This window comes from Schistocerca piceifrons, chromosome X (assembly GCF_021461385.2).
Source record: "Schistocerca piceifrons isolate TAMUIC-IGC-003096 chromosome X, iqSchPice1.1, whole genome shotgun sequence".
In the NCBI taxonomy this organism is placed as follows: domain Eukaryota; kingdom Metazoa; phylum Arthropoda; class Insecta; order Orthoptera; family Acrididae; genus Schistocerca; species Schistocerca piceifrons.
Window position 1 is genome coordinate 144,760,883 of NC_060149.1, and position 13,284 is coordinate 144,774,166.

A 13,284-nucleotide genomic window follows, 5' to 3' on the forward strand; every position below is an offset into this window, starting at 1 on the left:
GCTCAGCATTGGTTCAAATGGCTCTGAGCACTATGCGACTTAACTTTTGAGGTCATCAGTCGCCTAGAACTTAGAACTAATTAAACCTAACTAACCTAAGGACATCACACATATCCATGCCCGAGGCAGGATTCGAACCTGCGACCGTAGCGGTCGCTCGGTTCCAGACTGTAGCGCCTAGAACCGCACGGCCACTCCGGTCGACGGCTCAGCATTCATTTGCTGGGTACGGGCTAGGCGACCCCGAGGTTTCTGAGCTGAGTACTGGTAAGCGCCGCCAGTCCTCTGTCACCGTAAGCTCTGGGCATGCTTCAGCGACCACTGTGCGGCGCGTGGAAAATTGTGTGTCACAGGGAACGGGGATCTTGGCTTGGCCGGCCGGATCGCGAGGATGGTAAAAACCTCTATAAAGCACCCCCAATCTCAAAATGTGCTGCGCGCTGACGAGATACATGGCTTTTGAGGTGGAACAGTCGTTGGTGGGCAATCTCTTGGGTACCTGCCGCATCTCAGTTGTACAAGGTTTACATAGGCATGAGGGGGGACGGGCCGCTGGAAGGTACCAACACCCAATCAAACAAGACGGCTCAGGTAGCCAGCCCTCCAGTTAACAGTAACAGAACGCATGCTGGTTGTCAGAATATGTTTATCATAGCTAAACGGAAAGAGGGTAGCTTCAATAAAGTTTCACCATTATATATACAAAAAGGTTTAGAAGGAATTGCAGGAATTTTAAAATCTGTCAAGTGCTTGCAAAATGGGCCAGAAAGCTCAATGCCTCGGTGAGTACGCAACTGAAACCGAACTGCACAACACCTTCAACTGCAGCAAAGATGTTGTGACTTGCTGGGATCCAGTTTACATTCCCCGAAAAAAACCAAAAGCTGGTTGGTCCCAGGAAGGCATTGTGGATTGTGGAAAACATTATGAAAATGGTGGATGGTGATCTTGTCAAGTTAGACTCTCTTATATTTACATTTAACAGCAACAAACTTCCAGATCACGTCAAGGCAGGTTTCCTAGCCTAAGCTTACGGCTTTATTTCCCGTATCCTACGCGCTGTTTTAAATGCCAGCACTTCGGGCACACTATTCTTGTTGGAATGGGAAACTGCTTGAGGCAAATGTGGTAAAACTGCTCACACCGGAATTGGTTGTACCTCTCCTCTGACGTGTGTCAGCTGCTCTGGGGATCAACCTGTATTGAGTAGGGACTTCAGCGTCTTTCTTGAAGAACGTAAGATCCAGAAGATAAAGAGGACGAAGTGCATTCCATATTGTGAAGCCAAAAAGATATACAAGGCCGAGCAGCCACCCACATTCGCTGCCTCCTTTGCTTCCGTTCTAGAAGAGCCAGTCCAGGAAACCAATGCCGCTATAGAAACGTAGGCTGCTAGTGTCAGCACTAGTATCCGTGTTTGGCAATCCACTTGTGCTGCTGCAGTGACTTCGAAGCCTGCCCTCTCGCCAGAACTTCAGACTTTTGACATTGCAGAACTCCCTGTCCCTCCAAAGATCCTGTCTTGTCCACTGTCCAGCACTGCCATTACCACTTCTATGGTTTGCCTCCGAAGCCTCCTCAGGCAAGAAGAATCAAAGTCGAAGAGAAAAATCGCCCACTGACGGAGACAGAAAATACACAGTCTGACGATGTCGATGTTATCCTCTCTGACGTCTCTCTCGAATCTTCTTCAGAGACGATGGACCTTGATATCGGACTGGGGCAATCATCTGGCCACAAGACTGTGCCTCCACCCATTAAATGCTCCCCTCCCATTCAGAAAATCAGGCTGAAAGTGCTCTTCCCGCGATGCATGGCTCCCATTATACAGTGGAACATCAATGAGTTCAGGACACATCTGGAGGAACTGAAACACCTAACACGGGAACACACCGTCTACTCTTGTTTGCACATGTTAAAGCGTCTGATGCCCCTGTACTAAGGGCTGTACGCTCTATCGCGAGGATGATCTGACTGGGGTAAGGGCCAGGGTGGATTCAGTGTGATTGTCAGTAACATGGGCAACTCCTATGGTCTCCCCCTGGCGGCTGACATGCAAGCAGTTGCCCTTGACATTCATGGGTGTTGGAGAATCAGTGTTTGCTCACTGTATCTAACTTCACAAGATGCAGTAGACTCTGAGGCACTCACAGATCTCATGGAACAACTTCCCTGACCATTTCTCTTACTAGGAGACTTCAATGTCCATCATGTCTTGCGGGTTTTGACTTCTACTTGCCCTTGGGGTCTGGTTTTGTAGAGCCTCATGACGCCTCATGAGCTCTGCATCCGCAATACAGGTCCTTCCACTCATTCATGTGCTGCTACTGGGTATTTCTCAGCCATCATCCACCTCTGTTGCTGCTTTTCAGCCCTCACAGGTTTCGTTCAGTGGAAAGTCATTGATGACCTTCATTTCAGTGACCACTTCCCACTCCGTATTCATCTACTGGATGAAGCAGTCCCTGAAGAGAATCCACCAAAATGTTTGGTCAGTAGGGCTAAATGGAGGCTGTACGAATAGCTGGATATGTTTGAACACAGCGACAGTGTCCAGGAATGGGTGGACCACATTACATGAGGACTCCAGCGTGCTGCTGACTTATCCATCCCAAAGTTCTCAGGTCATCTTAGGAGGCAACCTTTACCTTGGAGGACTGGTGAGTGCCACTCAGCAATCGAAAGCCCTCACGGTCGGTCAAACATGTAAGTTAAGTTCCTCACAGCTCCGAATTCACCTGCGTACCAGAATGTTACTGGTGCACTTCTAGAACGCCTTTTCTCCAATATTCCAGGAGCCACATGTCCATTTGGGATCTGCATACGGCATGTGCCGAGGTCACTTGGTGTGGATTACAACCACATATCCAGGGTTTTAACCGTCTGCCACCCTGGTTACTGGAGAAGCCCAGAGTAATTTTAGATTTTGTGCAGTATAGGAGAGATTACACTCCTACATATGTTTTTAAAAAATCTTTTTATGAGATTTTACGTGAGCACCACATTTCCGCAGGTATCTTTATGGGTGGATTGAAACATGGGTATTCTTTTTGTTGCTCTGTTGTTTTTCCTGACCGTTTCCTGAAAGTCCAACTTCTTCGACACTTTACAGTGTCCGACCCGGAATTATATGCGACCTCGCGCGCACAGGAACGGATGAGATGTGCTTCGAGTGCTAAATTCATTGTCTGTTCTGATTCTCTGAGTGCCCTTCTCCCTCTTCAACACTTGGACCCAGCAGATTAAGTAGTCCAGAATTTACAGGACGCCATCCTCCAACTACAACGACGAGGAAGGAGGCGTCTTTCTGCTGCGTACCGGGGCACTTGGGTGTTGTGGGGAATGAAAGGGCGGATATAGCAACCAAGGAGGCGTGTCGTGATTCTCAGTTCTTTCAGTATGCCATCACCGTTGATGCTATCACCTTGCTGTTGAGGTAGGAAGTCATGCATCGACGGGAATATGACTGACTGGAAGTGACAGATAACAAGCAGTGTCTCGTGCAACCCACTTCGCGGCCGTTGCGTACCAAGACGGAATGAGGTCCTCCTCACTCGTCTTCGCATAGGCCACAGTCCTCTGACGCATGGTTTCTTGCTCTGGCGGGAGGACCTTCCAATGTGTGGTGATTGCGACGTGCAGATCACTGTGCGCCACATTTTACTAGACTGTGTTTTACAATACTGGCCATTAAAATTGTTACACCTAGAAGAAATGCAGACGATAAACGGGTATTCATTGGAGAAATATATTGTACTAGAACTGACATGTGATTACATTTTCACGCAATTTGATGCATAGATCCTGAGAAATCAGTACCCTGGGCATTGAGTCAAACAGAGTTTGGATGGCGTGTACAGGTACAGCTGGCCATGCAGCTTCAACTCGATACCACAGTTCATCAAGAGTAGTGACTGGCGTATTGTGACGAGCCAGTTGCTCGGCCACCATTGACCACACGATTTCAGTTGGTGAGAGATCTGGAGAATGTGCTGGCCCGGACAGCAGTCGAACATTTTCTGTATCCAGAAAGGCCCGTACAGGACCTGCAACATGCGGTCGTGCATTACCCAGCTGAAATGTAGGGTTTCGCAGGGACAGAATGAAGGGTAGAGCCACGAGTCGTAACACATCTGAAATGTAACGTCCAGTGTTCAAAGTGCCGTGAATTCGAACGAGAGACGTGTAACCAATGGCATCCCATACCATCACGGCTGGTGATACGCCTGTATGGCTATGATGAATACACGCTTCCAATGTGCGTTCACCGCGATGACGCCAAACACGGATGCGACCATCATGATGCTGTAAACAGAACCTGGATTCATCCGAAAAAATGACGTTTTGCCATTCGTGCAAACAGGTTCGTCGTTGAGTACACCATCGCCGGCGCTCCTGTCTGTGATGCAGCGTCAAGGGCAACCGCAGCCATGGTCTCCGAGCTGATAGTCCATGCTGCTGCAAACGTCGTCTAACTGTTCGTGCAGATGGTTGTTGTCTTGGAAACGTCTCTATCTGTTGACTCAGGGATCTAGACGTGGCTGCACGATGCGTTACAGCCTTGCAGATAAGTTGCCTCTCATCTCGACTGCTAGTGATACGAGGCCGTTGGGATCCAGCACGGCGTTCCGTATTACCCTCCTGAACCCACCGATTCCATATTCTGTTAACAGTCATTGGATCTCGACCAACGCGAGCAGCAATGTCGCGATACGATAAACCGCAATCGCGATAGGCTACAATCCGACCTTTACCAAAGTCGGAAACGTGATGGTACGCATTTCTCCTCCTCACACGAGGCATCACAACAACGTTTCACCAGGCAACGCTGGTCAACTGCTGTTAGTGTGTGAGAAATCGGTTGGAACTTTCCTCATGTCAGTGCGTTGTAGGTGTCGCCACCGTCGTGAACCTTGTGTGAATGCTCTGAAACGGTAATCATTTTCATATCACAGCATCTTTCTCCTGTCGGTTAAATTTCTCGTCTGTAGCACGTCATCTTCGTGGTGTAGCAATTTTAATGGCCAATAGTGTAATTTCGGGCGAGAGGGCAGAGGCAGTTTTGCCGACAGATCTGCCCACTATTTTACGTAACGTTCAAACGAATGCAGTGCGGCTTTCAAGGTTTCGTGATGTTTCCAACTTGTTCCAGAAAATTTTAGGTAAATGTTTTTAATGTGTTAACAGGGTGACTGACTCACACACATTTTTTTGTAAGTGGTGAGTCAGTTACATGTCCCTGGTCTTTCTTCTAGCTCGTCTATAGTTTTACATCCGTTTTAATCCCAGGTGTAGGACCTTCCGTCCTTTCTCAGTTATCCTCAGACGTGTGAGATAGTGTGATTATGTGGCTCAACGCGAGTGAGGTGGGAGTGAGCGAATGAGTGTCATTTTATAGATTTCTTCCTCACTGTGTGCAACAAGTTTAGCGATATTATCCACATTCGTTTGGTTTATCAAGCGTAAGGGTGTTGATAACCTCACCGTTGAGCTCCAAACACACACTTAACTTCAACGCCGGACTATGTTTACACTTGGCTCGGTGTTTCATTCGCACACTCTAGTGCACCTGTTATCTGTACCGCAGAAGAACTGTGCCTGTGGGAAACCCGGAATATGTTCCCGCTTCTGACAATGTTCTACTACTGTTGCGCAATGGTCTTAGCGTGAGACGACATGTGTAACTTACTTTCTAACGTCCTACATACTTCTCATTGCTATCCAACTGCCGATTCTGTGTAACCAAAAACGTTACTAATTCATGGATCTTCCGTCATACTGTAGGTGTTTCTCATTGCTCTGTCATTCCTCCATTCTTGTGTAATTCCCACACTGCCTGTGTGTCTCAACCACTTCCTTCTTTGTGCGTCCACTTGTAGGTCAACGACACCGCCTACGAGAAATCCAAACTACCCCTTCAACACCATCTCAGTCAGGTTATCTTCTGGTGCACCCAATGTTTCCTCAATGTCAGTCCCCAACATGACCAATCCTCTCTTATGTCAATGTCGCCTAGGCTTCTTCTCCATCAAACTCGTACTAATCCCTCCAAAACCTCCAACACAATCCACTTCGCCTTGTCTTCCTCATCCGTCGCCCATTCTCCACTAATATTCTATATTACCTTATTAATTTACCCTTTCCTACATTGACCATCTTCAGATTTCCTACATTGCCAGCGAACTTGACACCACTCACCCTATCGTTTCACCCTCCCTTGCAAAACGCTTAGTCCAGGGTCCTTCTCCCCAACTCTTCCATTGCTTTTCAAAATACACTTACTCCTACAACCCTTCTCACCTACTGCTCACTTCCTTCAATTCCAGTAAAGTTCTCCGTTTTTATTAAGACTATTGTACGCTGAGTGTATTTTCAAAAAACCAACAATATTTTACTTAAAATCTCCAATGAACAACCGCCTGTCTTCACAATTTTGAAAAACATGAAGATATTTTATACTTTTCCAGCCCATGAAATAACGATAAACTGGAAAAACAGAAAACTCGATATACTTGGACTTGATCGGCACGTCAGATTAGGGCACATTAATATTTAATAAAGTTGTATCACCTGAATGCACAAGAGCTTCCGAGCGAGATGTAATCACAGAACCATTTAGTGTGTGGGGTTTGAACAGCGCTATCTGAATGGTTTTGATGCGGCACATGAAACCCTGGCAACGAGCGTTTACGTTCCCCTCTTATTCTTAAAATAAGAATTCTGTCTCTCTATCGAATGATAGGCTACCTACTACTTCCAGTCTACAATTTTCTCGTGTTTTCTGTTGTAATTTCATTGTTACGCCGATTCGAGTATAGTATGAAAGTGCTGAATACCACACCTCGAAGATCGAAAGAAATACCCTGATGGGGTCTTCCACTTAGGAAACCAGTTTGTCAGCGGCACATTCTTTATCATAAATCTTGTGAGGTAGTATAGTGAAAAGGAAATGGACTCACATTCGGGACAATGGCGGTTCAAATTCCCGTCCTGCCCTCCAGATTTATGTCGTATGTGGTTTCCATAAATGTTATAGAAGAAAATACCAGGATGGTTCTTTTGAAAAGGACACGGTCGGTTTCCTTCCCCACTCTCCCTCAGTCGTGGCCAATGCTCCGTCTCTAATGACCTCGTAGTTTATGGGACTTTTGCTAAATCTTGCCAATCACAGGGTGCCGTGAATACATGAAATTCTTCCTCGAGTATACTGTCTGGAAGTCGAGGAGAATAATCAAATTCACTGTGTTATACGAAGCCATTTCCAGGAAAATATAAATACAGGAAGCGCGTTCTAGAAAACAATTTGAATCCGTATTAATGAGTGTATGGTACAATATTGGTGTGAGTTGCAAGTTGGAACGCTGGAAGACGATTAGCGGAGGGAAGAGGACTTAAAATCAGTGACAGGAAAACAGAATGTGTATCTGATGATCGAAGGTGGAACAGTCCTAATGAACGAGGATAGTTTACAGAGAGTAGATTGTTTTATGCACCTCGAGTGAACTGTGGAAAATAATGGAAATCCGAAACCTGAGGCAAGTAGTCACACGGTGCCAGATGGAAATTGGAAATTTGTGGTAAGTTCCTATGGGACCAAACTGCTGAGGTCATCGGTCCCTAGGCATACACACTACTTAATCTAACTTAAACTAACTTACGCCAAGGACAACACAAACACCCATGACCGAGGGACGACTCGAAGCTACGACGGAGGGCACCGTGCGAACCGTGGCAAGGCGGATGCAAGCTGGATGAAGAGAGTGGAAAAGATTTTCTCTAATTCTCTTTGATAGAATCATAAACATCGAAGACAGGGATGGGAACAATAAGACAATTGTGAGGCCACCATTGCCGTACGGAATAGAGAAATGGGCAACTACTGAAAATCAGTGCAAGAGGCGAGACGTAGCTGAAATGAGATGCTAAGATTTATGTTTGAAATCAGCAGAAGGGACAGATCCCGAATTATATAACCTGAAAATGTTTGAAGTCCAGAAGAGAACACTATAGTGGTACGTGTAAGTCATAAGAAGAGGTCAGATTCACCATATAAGAAGGGTCTAGGAAAAGAGTAAGATGAAGTATATGGTACGTCAACTGTATTGATGACTAACAGAAGGAAAATAACTAAGGGAAAGTCTCAGAAAGAAATGGGTTAAATGGAAGACACTGACCAAAAACGTTAACCCTCCGTAAGGCAGGTGAAAGGCAGCAGAAGTAAGAGTATCAAAAGCTCATTGAACGAAAATTTCGTTATTTTCATCATAATAGCTGCGACTCCCTGTGGCATGGAGTTGCCGAAATTTTAGATACGACATAGTTCTTCAGTTTCGCAATGTAGTTCTGTGTATTTCCTGAGGTTTTCGGTCGAACGGAAGCCCAGTGACTTATCAGGCCCGTTTTGAAATTTTAATGTTCAAATGGCTCTGAGCACTATGGGACTCAACATCTTAGGTCATAAGTCCCCTAGAACTTAGAACTACTTAAACCTAACTAACCTAAGGACATTACACACACCCATGCCCGAGGCAGGGTTCGAACCTGCGACCGTAGCAGTCCCGCGGTTCCGGACTGCAGCGCCAGAACCGCACGGCCACCGCGGCCGGCTTTTATTGTTCAGGTATGTTTCTCGAGGCAACTAAACACAGTTTTTTTCCGGTAGACACGGAGATTGTTATCGTAGCGTACAGGTCCGGTACTGTTAGTGTCTTCGTTAACTCCACGGCAAGCATCGAAACCGAATCAGCTCAATGTGGACTTTCTGATAGAAGACACTGGCCGTTTCACTTTATGTACATATTTCCATGTTTAAATCATCGCCAATATATATTATTCTGCATCTAGCTTGCGCTAGAATATCGCATATTATTTGTTTATTGGCCGAAACGCGATTCGTTTCATAAGGTATACTTCCATTCTCCAATGTCTACTCTTAGCTACTCTGTGAGCATTACAAGCGAGAAATATTCTCGACGGGAAAGGGCAAGTGTATCGCGCGTGCAACTGTGCTATGCGATGCAATCGATTCCACACATTGATTCTTAAAGTACTAGGAAAGACTGGCGTTAACATACGGGTGCATTTCCTGCAACTTGATTTTAGCCACGCTCATGGTCGTGATCCAGTATGATCGTTTTTCGCCTGCAATTCTGACACGAATTCTTCTTAGCTTAAGATATCTGCCACTGTCGGAAAACCAGTAGGACTTAACGCGTCGATACGCTTACGAAATCGATCACGTCCCTCACAGTCTGACATATGGTACACCGATGGCAATTAGCCCCTTTATGCACTCTATGGGCACGATCGTACTGTACCTCGTACTACACATAAGGGAATGGGATTTGTACTGCGCTGTGCAGCGTCCATAACGGCCTTGAACGCTGGCTGGCATAACCCCCCACCACCCACTCCCACGCACACCAACACATACAAACACATACAAACACACACACACACACACACACACACACACAAATAATAACACTATCAAAAGTTTATTACTGTCCCCCATTGTTCCAATTAGCTTCCACAGGCCTGGGATTATTTTTTTTATTTTTTTCCCCATTTACATCTCTACTTCGGAGTCCGATAGGAATTAATTCCTTTTCGAGTTTCTTCATTCTGTTTAAGCATCTAGTCAGCTTTTATCAATAATCAGATTTTTTGAGATGCTGGACTATCTCGTCGAAGAGCAGCATGTACTATTACTCAAGGATATCAATCCGAACTTACTTTAGTGCACTTTCCTACATTCTAACTCGCAATCGCTGGTCTGAAACACGGTTAACGCAACAAGCAAATGGAACATTTTTAACTGAAGGATGGTGGTGCTTTATTTATAGACAATCGTCGTCCAACTCCTTCCCCGCCCCACCCCCCTCTCACACACACACACACACACACACACACACACACACACACGCGCGCGCGCGCGCGCGCACACACACACGCAACCACAAGCAAGAAATGAAAGAAATACAGAAGTAAGATAAGTGAAAATTAAGAGGCAGCCTGACTTAGAACAGACGTTCTGGAATTGACAAGACACAAAATCTAGATAATAGATTGGTATACTAGAAGCAGAAATGTAACCTGTCAAACAGTGATTGAAAGATGAGTGAAAATAACCAAATACTCAATTGAGTTCACCAACGTATTTTAAAACGTATAACACGTAAATGACAAACACGCATGAAAATCGGTGACAATGCCTTCTGTGACTGTGAAATGTCGTTTACGTGGTATATTTCTACGTAACTGGCGAAACTATGAGTAAAACGTAATAATCAAAATAATTCCGCTTCGATAGAATAATAAATGAATTGTTCTTTATCTTCAGATTAACAAAATTGTAACTAGCCGACGATGTTTCTACCATGTGAAACAAAACGCATGCGTTGACTAAGAAGCGTATAACAACTCGAATAACTGTGATGCTTCAGCATAAAAACAGTCGCCCTGGCAGACGTCGTATCTTAGTTTCAATAAGGTAAACAAGAAATAATGAAGCTCTTTTTAGAATGCTAAAATGTGCGGCATACTACCGACCTTAGAGAGACCTATTTTGACTCTTTATAGACACACTGTTTCTAACTAGAACCTCTAGCATAAACACAAATTCTCTGATGTCGACAAACTCGCTTTTCACTTTGTTGCTATCGGCTATGTAAATGGACTCATAAAACGCACTATTGAAATGTGTCCCAGTTGGAAATGGGTGCGTCAGCTGCATTGCAGAGGTTCATGTGGGACGGCAGCTATCTCATAGAAGTCTGCAATGTTGCGCCCATGTCCCAGTCAATTACACGTTGCTCGTAATCGTACGCAAAGACCACGCGGCGCAATGATTTTCACCGTTTAAAGTCCTCACTCACGTTGCTGGGGTTCGATTAGGGTCACCGCAGCCCATCTGCGATTACCCATAAAATTCAACAAAAGTACAGAATAAAGCGGAACAGGTTAATGAACAGCACTCAGCGTTAGAAGGAATAGTTGTACTGCAAAGAGAAACTTCGTCGGTTACTTTTTTAAGCCGGTTTTTGTTATCCCGACGGAAAAGTGGAGCAGAACTGAGGCACAGAGTTGCCATCCTGTGTCACACACATCCATTTGTGGCAGAACACCAGAACAGTTCAGTCACTATGTCTTACGGGAAAAAAGTAGCCGTCTGCATGGAAATTAGCATGGGTTCTGAAGGCATCGACAATGCGAAACTCAACTCTTAACTTCACACTAGATATCGTCAGTGCCATGAATATAGCAAAACACGTTGAGATGATGTTTCCAGGCTTGTTATTCTATACCACAACGACGTAGTCTCAGGAATATACTTTCAGATTGTACTAGTTGCAACACTTTTCGCAAGTGACATGGCTGTCTTTCAGTAATATCCTGTATGATTTCAAGAAAAAGTCGGCCTTTAGATAGTTAATGTACGCTATCTGATGCCCGAGGCAGGATTCGAACCCGTGACCGTAGCGGTCGCGCGGTTCCAGACTGTAGCGCCTAGAACCGCTCGGCCACACCGGCCGGCGCACTACTGGGCAACTGTCCGCTGGACGTATACAGTGTCCCATAGTGGAATTGTCAGGATTTCATCCACTCAAGCCAGAGCTTATAATGCATGTTCAGTTCGATTTAAACCCAGGGACTGCGCTGGCAATCCTAGACGCACGGTATCCCCATGTTGCAGTACTCGCTTACCTCATCAGCAGGGTCTCTAACTACATCAGGACAGTGAATCACTAAATTTCCTTCCTTTTTTTGGATTACCCATACGCGATGGTCCATTGTCGTCAACTAGGTGGGACCCAATTTCCCATGCACAAGATAAACGCTCACAGTTGCGCCATGTCATCCCTACACAAAGCTGATGTCATAGCTCCTCCAAAAAATTTACGCAGTGGCACACCTTCTCCAGACATGAGACTGCGAAGACGAGAGCAGTGGCTGCGTCTTTCTACAAATCTGACTGAGATGTAACGTCCCGGGAGTCTGCCAAATGAACATACGCTCCGGGCTAATAAACCGTCGGCACTCGGATCGTGCATTCGAACGTCTACTTCTACATCTACACCTACATGGTTACTCTGCAATTCACACTTAAGTGCCTGGCAGAGGGTTCATCGAACCATTTTCATACTACTTCTCTACCATTCCACTCTCGAATGGCGCGTGGGAAAAAGGAACACCTAAATCTTTCCGTTCGAGCTCTGATTTCTCTTATTTTATTACGATGATCATTTCTCCCTACGTAGGTGGGTATCAACAAAATATTTTCGCATTCGGAAGAGAAAGGTGGTGATTGAAATTTCGTAAATATATCCCGCCGCAAAGGAACTCGCCTTTGTTTCAGTGACTGCCACCACAACTCGCGTATCATATCAGTGACATCCTCACCCCTGTTGCGTGATAACAAGAAACGAGCCGCGCTTATTTGCACTTTTTCGATGTCCTCCGTCAGTGCTACTTGGTAAGGATCTCATACCGCGCAGCAGTATTCCAGTAGAGTACGGACAAGTGTAATCTAGGCTGTCTCTTTAATGGGTTTGTCGCATCTTGTGAGTGTTCTGCCAACAAAGCCCAGTTTTGTTTCGCCTTCCCCACAGTATTATCTATGTGGCCTTTCCAATTTAAGTGGTTCGTAATTGTAATTCCTAGGTATTTAGTCGAAGTGACAGCCCTTAGATTTGTGCGTGCCTAGTTCAGGGTGCAGGTGCAAGCTCAGAAACGATGAGGCTTGTGCATACAGTACTTGTGCCTCAACGTGGCATACGCGAACGCAGCGCGCCTCACCGACAGTTGTCAGCCGTATCTGGTCCAAAATAACATTGTTCACTAGATGTACGGGTCTAAAATTCCTACGTTAGCTCTAATAAAACTCAAGTTTCCTCCCCTGTTGACATGCTGGTCACCTTGTTCCGTCTGTAGTTCAAATGGTTCAAATGGCTCTATGCACTATGGGACTTAAAATTTGAGATCATCAGTCCCCTAGACTTAGAACTACTTAAACCAGTTAACCTAAGGACATCCCACACATCCATGCCCGAGACAGGATTCGAACCTGCGACCGTAGCGGTTGCGCGGTTCCGGACTGAAGCGCCTAGAACCGCTCGGCCACAGCGGCCGGCTTCCGTTTGCAGTATACATAAATAAAAACTTCAGTATAATGAACATGTTATAACGCTAAAAGGAAAGTACCATGTTCATTCAGTAAAGACATCGGCTTATAAAACTCAAATTACGAATAGTGTGATACAAATTTACAATAGTTATCTACAT